Below are 10448 nucleotides of genomic sequence, written 5' to 3'. Positions count from 1 at the left end.
GAAAAAACCCAAAGCACCCAAAATCATGGAGACTGAATGGTATGCTATTAAACAACGAATGGGTCAAGAATGAAATTAGGGAAGAAATCAAAACATTTCTGGAAACAAATGAAAATGATCTCACAACAACCCAAAACTTATGGGACACAGCCAAGACAGTCCTGAGAGGGAAGTTTATAGCAATACAGGCCTACCTGGAGAGGATAGAAACATTTCAAACAAACAACCTAACCCTACGCCTGCAAGAACTCCAGGAACAACAACAAAGACAGCCCAGAGCAAGCAGAAGGAAGGAAATAACCAAGATTAGAGCAGAATTAAATGACATAGAAACTAAAAGCACAATTCTAAGGATCAATGAATCCAGGAGTTGGTTCTTTGAGAACATAAACAAAATAGACAAGCCTTTAAGTAGGCTCATCAAGAAAAGAAGAGAGAGGACTCAAACACAATCAGAAATGAAAGAGGAGAGATTACAACTGATACCACAGAAATAGAAGGGATTGTACGAAATTACTGTGAAGAACTGCATGCCAAGAAATTTGAAAACCTAGGGGAAATGGACACATTTCAAGAAAAATACCATCTTCCAAAACTCAATGAAAAAGAAGCAGAAAATCTAAACACACCAATAACAGCAAAAGAAATTGAAGCAGTAATCAAAAAACTCCCATCACACAAAAGCCCTGGACCAGATGGTTTCACAGGAGAATTCTACAAAGCATTTAAGGAAGAGCTAACCCCTATTCTCCACAGACTATTCCAAAAAATTCAGAAGGATGGAAAACTCCCAAACTCTTTTTATGAAGCCAGGATCATGCTAATTCCAAAACCAGATAGAGACACAACAAAGAAAGAAAACTTCAGGCCAATATCACTGATGAACATAGATGCTAAAATCCTCAACAAAATATTGGCAAATCGCAACCAACAATATATCAGAAAAATCATACACCATGACCAAGTGGGATTCATCCCAGGGATGCAAGGATGGTTCAATATTCGCAAATCAGTAAATGTAATACATCACATAAACAAAAGCAAAGACAAAAACCACATGATCATATCAATAGATGCAGAATAAGCTTTTGATAAGGTACAGCACCCATTTATGATAAAAACACTCAGCAAAGTGGGAATAGAGGGGGCATTCCTCAATATAATAAAGGCCATATATGAGAGGCCTACAGCCAACATCATACTCAATGGGAAAAAACTAAAAGCTTTTCCACTAAGATCAGGAACAAAACAAGGATGTCCACTTTCACCACTTCTATTCAATATAGTATTGGAAGTTTTAGCCACAGCGATCAGGCAGGAAAAGGAAATAAAAGGCATCCAAATAGGAAAGGAGGAAGCAAAACTGTCACTGCTTGCAGATGACATGATAGTGTACATGGAAAATCCTATAGACTCTACCCAAAAACTGCTCGAACTAATTAATGAATTTGGCAAAACAGCTGGCTACAAAGTCAATATCCAGAAATCAAAGGCATTTTTGTATACCAACAATGAATCAGCAGAAGCAGAAATCAAGGGAAAATCCCATTCGATATAGCAAAAAGAAAAATAAAATATCTGGGAATAAATCTAACTAAGGAGGTAAAAAACCTGTTTGCAGAAAACTACACAGCCCTGAAGAAAGAAATCAAGGAAGACACAAACAACTGGAAACATATACCTTGTTCATGGATTGGAAGAATTAACATCATCAAAATGTCCATACTACCCAAAGCAATATACAGATTCAATGCAATTAAAGTACCAAGGGCATATTTCACAGACATAGAACAAACACTTCAAAAATTTATATGGAACCATAAACGAGCCCGAATAGCAGCTGCTATTTTGATAAAGAAGAACAAAGTAGAAGGGATCATAATACCTGATATCAAACTGTATTACAAGGCCACTGTAATCAAAACAGCCTGGTACTGGCATAAAAACAGGCATATAGACCAATGGAACAGAACAGAAAGCCCAGAAATAAACTCAACTCTCTACAGTCAATTAATATTCGACAAAGGGGGCAGTAACATAAAATGGAATAAAGATAGCCTCTTCAATAAATGGTGTTGGGAGAACTGGACAGCTACGTGCAAAAAAAAATGAAACTTGAGCATCGACTTACACCATACACCAAAATAAATTCAAGGTGGATAAAAGACTTAAATATAAGCCGTGACACCATTAAAGTCCTACAGGAGAACATTGGCAGGAAAATCTCAGATATTTCACGCAGCAACATTTTTACTGATATGTCCCCTAGAGCAAGGAATATAAAGGAAAGAATAAACAAATGGGATCTCATCAAAATAAAAAGCTTCTGCGTGGATAAAGAAAACAATATTAAAATAAAAAGACAACAACTGTATGGGAAAACATATTTGCCAATGATACCTCAGACAAAGGTTTAATCTCCAAAATATACAAAGAACTTACATGACTCCTACTCTAAGAAGACCACTGACCCAATTAAAAAATGGGAAAAGGACTTGAACAGACACTTCTCCAAGGAGGACATACAGAACATTCAGAGACACATGAAGAGGTTCTCGTTAGCTATCAGAGAGATGCAAATTAAAACCACAATGAGATACCACTTTACACCAGTCAGGATGGCTATCATAAACAAAGCAACAACAAATGTTGGAGAGGTTGTGGGGAAAAGGGGTCCTTAGTTCACTGTTGGTGGGAGTGCAGACTAGTACAACCATTATGAAAAACAGTATGGAATTTTCTCAGAAAAATAAAAATCGACCTGCCTTTTGACCCAGCAATTCCACTGCTAGGATTATATCCTAAGAATCCTAAAACATCAATTTCAAAGAACCTATGCACCACAATGTTCACAGCAGCACAATTTACAATAGCCAAGAGTTGGAAGCAACCTAGGTGCCCGTCAGTAAATGAATGGATCAAAAAATTGTGGTACATATACACAATGGAATTCCATGCAACAGAGAGAAAGAAGGAGCTACTACCCTTTGCAACAACATGGATGGAAGTGGAAAGCATTATGCTGAGTGAAATAGGCCAGGTGTTGGAAGACAAATACCATATGATCTCACCTTTAACAGGAAGCTAAACAACAAAACAAACAAGCAAGCAGAATAAAAGCAAAGATACTTAAATAGAGAACAGGGGGACAGTGACCAGAGGGGAGAGGGAAGGAAATTTAAGGGGAAAAAAGGGGAGGGATTTGGAGGAACAAATAAGAAGGACACAAGGACGAGAACTAAGGGGGGTGGAAATGGGAGGGAGGTGGGGAGCACAGGGCAGGGGAGGCTGGGATGGGAGAAATAGACAAAAAACTGTACTTGAAAAATAACTAAATAAAATTTGAAAAAGAAGAAGATCAGAGAAATGGACATGACAAGGAGTGATTTCAGTGGGGATGGAGAAGGGAGAAGTAGCAGGGGAAAAGGTACAGGGAAGAAGAATAATTAGTAGGCATAAAATAGACAAGAAGAGATAAAAAATGGTTTAGGACACAGAGGACTCAAAGAACTTATATGTACAACCCAGGGACATGAACTAAGCAGGGGGAATGTAGGAGGGTTGGGGGGCACAGGGTGGAGGGGGGATAAAGAGGGAAAAACTGGAAAAACTGTAATATCATAATCAATAAAAAGTACTTTAAAGATTTGTTTTATGGACCCACTCTGTTGGCTCTTGATAATCACTGTGGATGAGACATGCAGGTACTCAAAAGGGGGAGTATATAATTATTCTGAAATTATGCCCTTGTCTATGCTACCTCCCTGCTTCAGCAATGGCTGTGACACTTAGAAGGAAACTCTGGCAGCAGCGAGTGAAGTTGAATATGCATAGCCCATGACACCAGCTGTTCTTTTTCCCCAGATACAGGTGAAAGAGTTCTTCCCCAAATGAGTAAACCAGAAAGTCAGACACAAGGCCGTGGATCAGAATACCATCTGCTTTCAGAGTTTGGGAATAACCTGTCTGACAGAACTGATAAATAAATGATGTTTATATATACAGTAGCTAGCAATATCAACATAGATAAGTTCCTCAAACAAAATTGAATGAAAAAAGCAACTTGTGGAAGAAAAGGACCAGTATGCACCCACTTGATTAATTTAAAGCAAACAAGACAGGGCTACACATTGTTCATAGATACATGTCCATTTGCTGCACTGATAAACACAAAATTCAAAATAGTAGGATAATGGTTACCTGCTGTGGGAGTCAGGGGAAGGAATTAGGAAGGGAGGTCACATGGAGGATTCCATTGTATCTGTGATGTTAAATTCATAAGGTTCTTTTAAAAATACCTATTTGACTGTGGGAAAGTGTAAAATTGTGATAAGCTGGCAGTATGTGGTACCACCAGTTAGTTCATTTGCTGATTCTTCACATTCTTGAGTACATGTAGCAAAGATGGCCAGATGCCTCCCTAATATCCACTTTCTTCCTTCCTTACCAATTTTTGGGGACAGCATGTGACCAGCTCAAAATAACAAAAAGCCCCCTGAATATTCCAGGATCCCTTACAGTGTGGTGGCCAAATCAGCAATTTTTAGTGAGCTAGGTAAAGCAAGAGTTACTTAAAGAAGCTTATGGGAAAACTCCTCAAACATGTGTGACAACTGACAGCATGGTTTCTTTTCACTGTTAACCCCAGCCCTTTTTCCATCTTCCTATGTAACATTAGAGGACAGGACTGTTGGAGCTATGGCTGCCATTGTGTGATGGCGAGGCCACCCTGAGGATGCGAGCCAAGACTAAGATAGTAGAGCATAAATGTAGAGGGAGCAGGGCACTGATGAGATCATGGAGCCCAGCACGAGCCCTGGATTGCTGCCTCCTGACCTCACTTTATCAGGGGAAAATAATCTCTGTATTTAAGCACCTTGGGTTGGGATGTATCCACAGACAGTGACTGCTCCTCAAAGCACACTCAGAGCTTGCCATCTCTCACCATGGTCGTAGGCAACAGATGCCCTAAGTCCCTTACTTGCTAATCTTCTGCTCTTTGCCTTTCCAGAATCTACAGTTCAAACTTGTTGACCCTGCCTTTTTTTTTCCCTCCTCTTCTTGCCAAATCACAAAATGTCAGCATTAAGCCTTGAAAACTCTAAGCCTTTACTATGCTGATAAAAGAAATTTCAGCAAGGAAAATGTTGCTACTTCCCTACAGCTGGAAAAACACACTCTTCAGAATCACAAAGCTTGTTCCAATAAGTGGGCAATTAAGAATGTTCACCAAAAAATGTATGTACATTCTCCTCTTCAGTGTGGGGACTGATGTGAAAGTATAAACTCCTGTTCTACTGTGTGTACAAAAGTGTCCTTAGGAGGGTTATTTGTACAAGAGACTTGGGCCTGGCTGTTGTGTCCTGTAAGATGGGATCTACATTCCCCTTAAGGTTCCAAGGTCCATGGAGGAAGGTCATGTGATTATTTCTCACTCTGTAGATAATATTAATGTGACATCTGTTATTTTCTAGAATTTCTGGATCAAACCATAGGAGGCTTGTTGCCATTTGCAAGGAAAAAAATTACGAATAAGACATAGGATTCTGTTTGAACCAAGATGCCAAGAGTCCTGTCTCGTTAAAATCAACACTGATTCTCGCGGCCTTTGCTCATAGGATTCCTCTGTCCCCCAAAGATCCATTGCAAGATCCATTGCAAAAGGATCTTGTGGCAGAGCTGGTTCTCTTTCTCCATGCCTTCGGCCCCCAAGCATGTCCCCAGTGTAACTACTCTTCATTTGCTTTCATCAGGGCTCCTCTAGTCACAAGGCACAGAAGCCTGATTCAGACTGGCTTGGGCTAAAAAGGAGCTGTATTGGTTCCTGTGCCTGGAAACCCAGCAGGACTACACTCGGACTGATGGGTCCAGGTCCAGGCACTGGGTATTTGCTTTTGTGCTTTGTTCCCTGTCTTAGCTCTGCTATACTTTGGGCTGGCTTCAACCTGAGAAAGGTGTTAACAAACCTGTAATAGCAGTTTCAGATACCATCCCACCAGCCCAGCCAACTATGCAGAAAAAGTCTTGTCCTCAAGGTCCAAGACTGGCTAGGCCCAAATCTCACTTGCATCCCTGAGCCAATTACTGCAGCCTCTCACAAACTAGGCTTGGGCCCACTGGTGAGCTAGGGGAGGGTGGGGTCCTGAGAATGCAGGAGGGCCAGTCCATGAAAGTGAGAATGGGGTTGTCAGTAGATGAAGCTGTCACAAGAGCACAACAATGTGAGGTTGTAATTTGTTTTCTTTTTTTTTTATTAATTAATTTATTTTTTTGAATTGATTATGCTGTTACAGTTGTTCTATTCCCCCCTTCATTCCCCTCCACCCTGCCCCCCAACCCCACCATTACCCCCCTTTAGTTTATGTCCATGTGTCTCAAGTCCTTTAGGTTCTATATTTCCCATACTATTCTTGCCCCCCCCCATCTATTTTCTATCTACTGTCTATGCTACTTGTTTTCTGTACCTTCTCCCCCCATCTCCTCCTCCCACTCCCCTGTTGCTTACCCTCCTTGAGATCTTCATTTCTATGTTTCCACTCCTGATCTAGCTGTCCTTTTAGTTTGCTTTCGTTTTAGGTGTGGTTGTTAATAACTGTGAGTTTGTTGTCCTTCCACTGTTCATGTTTCTTTAACTTCTTTTTCTTAGATATGTCCCTTTAACATTTCATATAATAAGGGCTTGGTGATGATGAACTCCTTGAATTTGGTCTTATCTGAGAAGCACCTTATCTGTCCTTCCGTTCTAAATGAAAGTTTTGCTGGGTAGAGCAATCTTGGTTGTAGGTCTTTAGATTTCATGACTTGGAATATTTCTTTCCAGCCCCTTCTTGCCTGTAAGGTCTCTTTTGAGAAATCTGCTGACAGCCTGATGGGGACTCCTTTGTAGGTGACTGTCCCCTTAGCTCTTGCTGCTTCTAGGATTCTCTCCTTCATTTTAATTTTGGCTAATGTAATTATGATATGCCTTGGTGTGTTTCTTCTTGAGTCCAACTTTTTTGGTACTCTCTGGGCTTCTTGGATTTCTTGGAAGTCTATTTCCTTTGCCAGATTGGGGAAATTTTCTTTTATTATTTGTTCAAATAGTTTTTCCACTGATGGTTGTGTCTTTCCCCCTTCTGGTACCCCTATAATTCAGATATTGGAGCGTTTAAAGATGTCCTGGAGGTTCCTAAGACTCTCCTCATTTCTTTGAATTCTTGCTCCTTGACTCTTTTCTGTTTGACCATTATTTGGTTTCTTCTGGTCCACTCCATTGATTTGAGTCCCAGTTTCCTTTTCATCTCTATGGGTTTCCTGTGGAATTCCATTCATTTCCCTTAATTTAGCCTTCATATGTTTCTCTAATTTGTGGCTATAATCCACCAGATCTGTGAGGAAGCTGATGACCAGTGTTTTAAACTGTGCGTCTGAGAGTTTTGCTATTTCTTCGTCACTTAGATTTATCTCTGGGGCTTTGAGGTCTTCCTGCGACATTTTTGGTCTGTTCTGGCCCTTTAAGTGGGAGAAGTGGCGCCTTGGAGTCCCAGGTCGCTGGGTTGTGAGGCTGTATGTGGGGGCGTGGTCAGAGCGGGGAAATGGCGGCGCCCTCTAGTGTCGCCGCGGCCGCCTCCTCCGCCGGTCCAACCGCTCACTCCCTCACTCGCGCGCAATTAGGCAACCACAGTCAACACGCTGCACCGCCTCCCCACTGTCTCCTCTGCAGTCGCTCACCCAGTGGGTTGCTCGGTCGCTCACTAGGTCCAATCCTGGGTTTGGAACCCGTGCGACTGGATTCGCGCGTCTGGATTCCGCGCCCGGGTCGACCGAGCCCTCCTTTGTAACTCCTCACCGGACGCCGGTTTCGCCCCTTACCGGTCGGGCTGAAGAATTTGTTGTTAGCGGACTTCCGAAAAGTTCAGTTTTCCGTGTTCTGGTTGTGTTTTCTGATGCTAATATTTAGTTGTCCCTAAACTTGGTTGTGTGAGGAGGCACGGCACATCCACCTAAACCTCCATCTTGGCGGAAGTCTCTGTAATTTGTTTTCTTGATTGCTGTGTCTGGACCACCAAACAGTAGGTGCTCAGGAAATGTTTGTGGAATGACACAAGTGGGGATAAAGCCTGGGAGATGTCACTTCAGTGATGTTAGAATTTCTCTAATATTTAAATTCTCATATATACAGGGGCCAGGCAGAAGATAGATAATTGGTGCAGGCCAGGGGACATGTCAGAACTAAGGAGAAAATGTCCCAATTTGGGACTGTTGCATCTTGTGATTTTTTTTTTGAGAAACCACATATCTGGAAATGTGTGTGAAATCAAATATTTAAATTCTGACTTATTAAAAAAAATTTAGCCTGGCTGGTGTAGCTCAGTGGATTGAGCGCGGGCCTGCGAACCAGACAATCGCGGTTCGATTCCCAGTCAGGGCACATGCCTGGGTTGCAGACCAGTTCCCTGCAGGCCAGTTCCCAGCAGGGGACGCACGAAAAGCAACCATACATTGATGTTTCTCTCCCTCTCTCCTTCCCCTCCCCTCTAAAGATAAATAAATAAAATATTTAAAAAAAATTTAAAGCAAGCCCTGGGCCCTTGTGTTTTTGAGGGTGATGAGAGTCAATGTTTGGAATTAGAATGTGAAGACAAGAATAGAAGCCTACCAGAAGGCCACCTTTTAGGGTGGAAAGCTCCTTGAATGACTACGAGAGGGCAGTCATCCCACACAAACTCTAGGGGCAGGGCAGGGTATGAGGGCCTAGCCCAAGAGGAGGGCCATCCACCTTGGATGGCTCTCACATTTTCCACCTGGAATCAGGCCCTTCAGCCCAGAGCAGAACTGATTTTGCATCCCAGGGTGTCCCAGAGCACCTAATGAGCGCTTGACTGAAGAAGCTTTAAACATTCTTCACAGCAGGTGACTGGGTCTTCATTTGCTAGATACATTCAGCTGAGTCGCCAGCTCCCAACAATATGAGAAATAAAACACTGGCCACACTTGGGGCCAGTAGTACCTCCTTACATACAGGACCAATTATGCAAGCATTCCCACCAACAGCCCCAGCATTCCCCACCCGGACCCCTGCCAAGGTCCTGCTTAGAAACAGAGTAGGCAGCCCTCTAGATGGAGAAGCTGCTCTGTGCCAGTCCCTGTACTGGATTGGGTTAAGAAGCTCCATGGATGCCTAGGAGGTCTGATCAGTGCCACATTACAGGTGGGGAAACCAAGGCAGAGAAAACAAGGGGCTCTGCCAAGGTTACATGTGAAGGAAAGGCAGAGCTGGCACTGGAACTGGGTTGTCTGCTCCATGCCCAAAAGGTGTGCATTCTGGACCCCACTCTGCCATAAATGCCAGGAAGCTCTCTATCCCCTCCCTGACAATCCTTTGGGGGTTATCTCTGCACCCACAGACTGGCTGCGGAGTGACTGCAGTTTCCTCACCTGCAGTGGCCCCAGAGGCAAAGCTTGGAAACTTTTCTATGCAGGAGGTGCTTCTGTGAGTCTTGGCTGTGGGGTACAGTGGATAGAGAAACCTTACCCTGCCCTAGCCATAGGATTTCTCTATGCCTCAGCTTCCTCATCTGTGAAGTATGTGTTTAATAGCATGGGACTGTGTAACCCACATATAATGCTTAGAACTACCAAGACCACAGTCCTCTGGATGACAAATGTCATTATCTCCTGGGATAACCAACCAACAGCCTTCAACTCTGACACAGGGCCCCTCCACATGGCTCTGACTTCCTCTCTGATTTGACACCAGCTCCAATTCATACCTTCCACACTCAGTGCTACTGGGGGTCTGGGGGTACAGTGTGGAAACCTTCTCTCCCCAGGGCCCACCTCCCAGCTCCACTTCCCACAAGTTCTCTGGGTCCTGGAGTCCTCATATGTAAAATAGGAATCAGTGAAGAATACCTGTCTTGCAGATTACTTACCAGGACTATAGCAGAATGATCTCTGTTGGATGCCCACAGGTATGAATGAGGGTAACTTGGCTCTAAAATGAGACTGGCCCTCTGAGTCACAGCAACCCCATGAAATCCAGAAGGGCTTACCCTGCCCCTGCTCCACTGAGCTGGGGCTAGGGGCAGAGTCCATGTACAAATCCCCAAGGACAATAGGAACTCAGGACTTATGTCCTTTAGGTCTCAGTTTTTGTAGTTCTGAGCAATGTGGCTCTAGTCTCTTGCTCAATGAGACTGCCAATCTGCTCCAGGCCACTCATACCAATCTGTTCATTGGGGCTTGGAACCAAACAGGTATCTCTGACACCTTGTTTCTCCACAAACCCACTTCCTAGACTGAGGACACACACTGCTGGTGGCTGCGGCTCCCATTCTGATGGTTCTGCAGCTGCTTCTCTGGGCTGGCGGTGGCCCCCTGGAACAGCCTGCCTTGGGGAGGGATCCCTCCTGGGATGGCTTGCCCTGTGGAGGACGGTCTGCAGGGAAAATCGGAAGCAGGAATTC

The sequence above is a fragment of the Artibeus jamaicensis genome, unplaced genomic scaffold (assembly GCF_021234435.1).
Source record: "Artibeus jamaicensis isolate MK-2021 breed Jamaican fruit bat unplaced genomic scaffold, CSHL_Jam_final contig_558, whole genome shotgun sequence".
NCBI classification, from domain to species: Eukaryota; Metazoa; Chordata; class Mammalia; order Chiroptera; family Phyllostomidae; genus Artibeus; species Artibeus jamaicensis.
The sequence above is the reverse complement of the archived record's forward strand: the minus strand, read 5'-3'. Positions refer to the sequence as shown.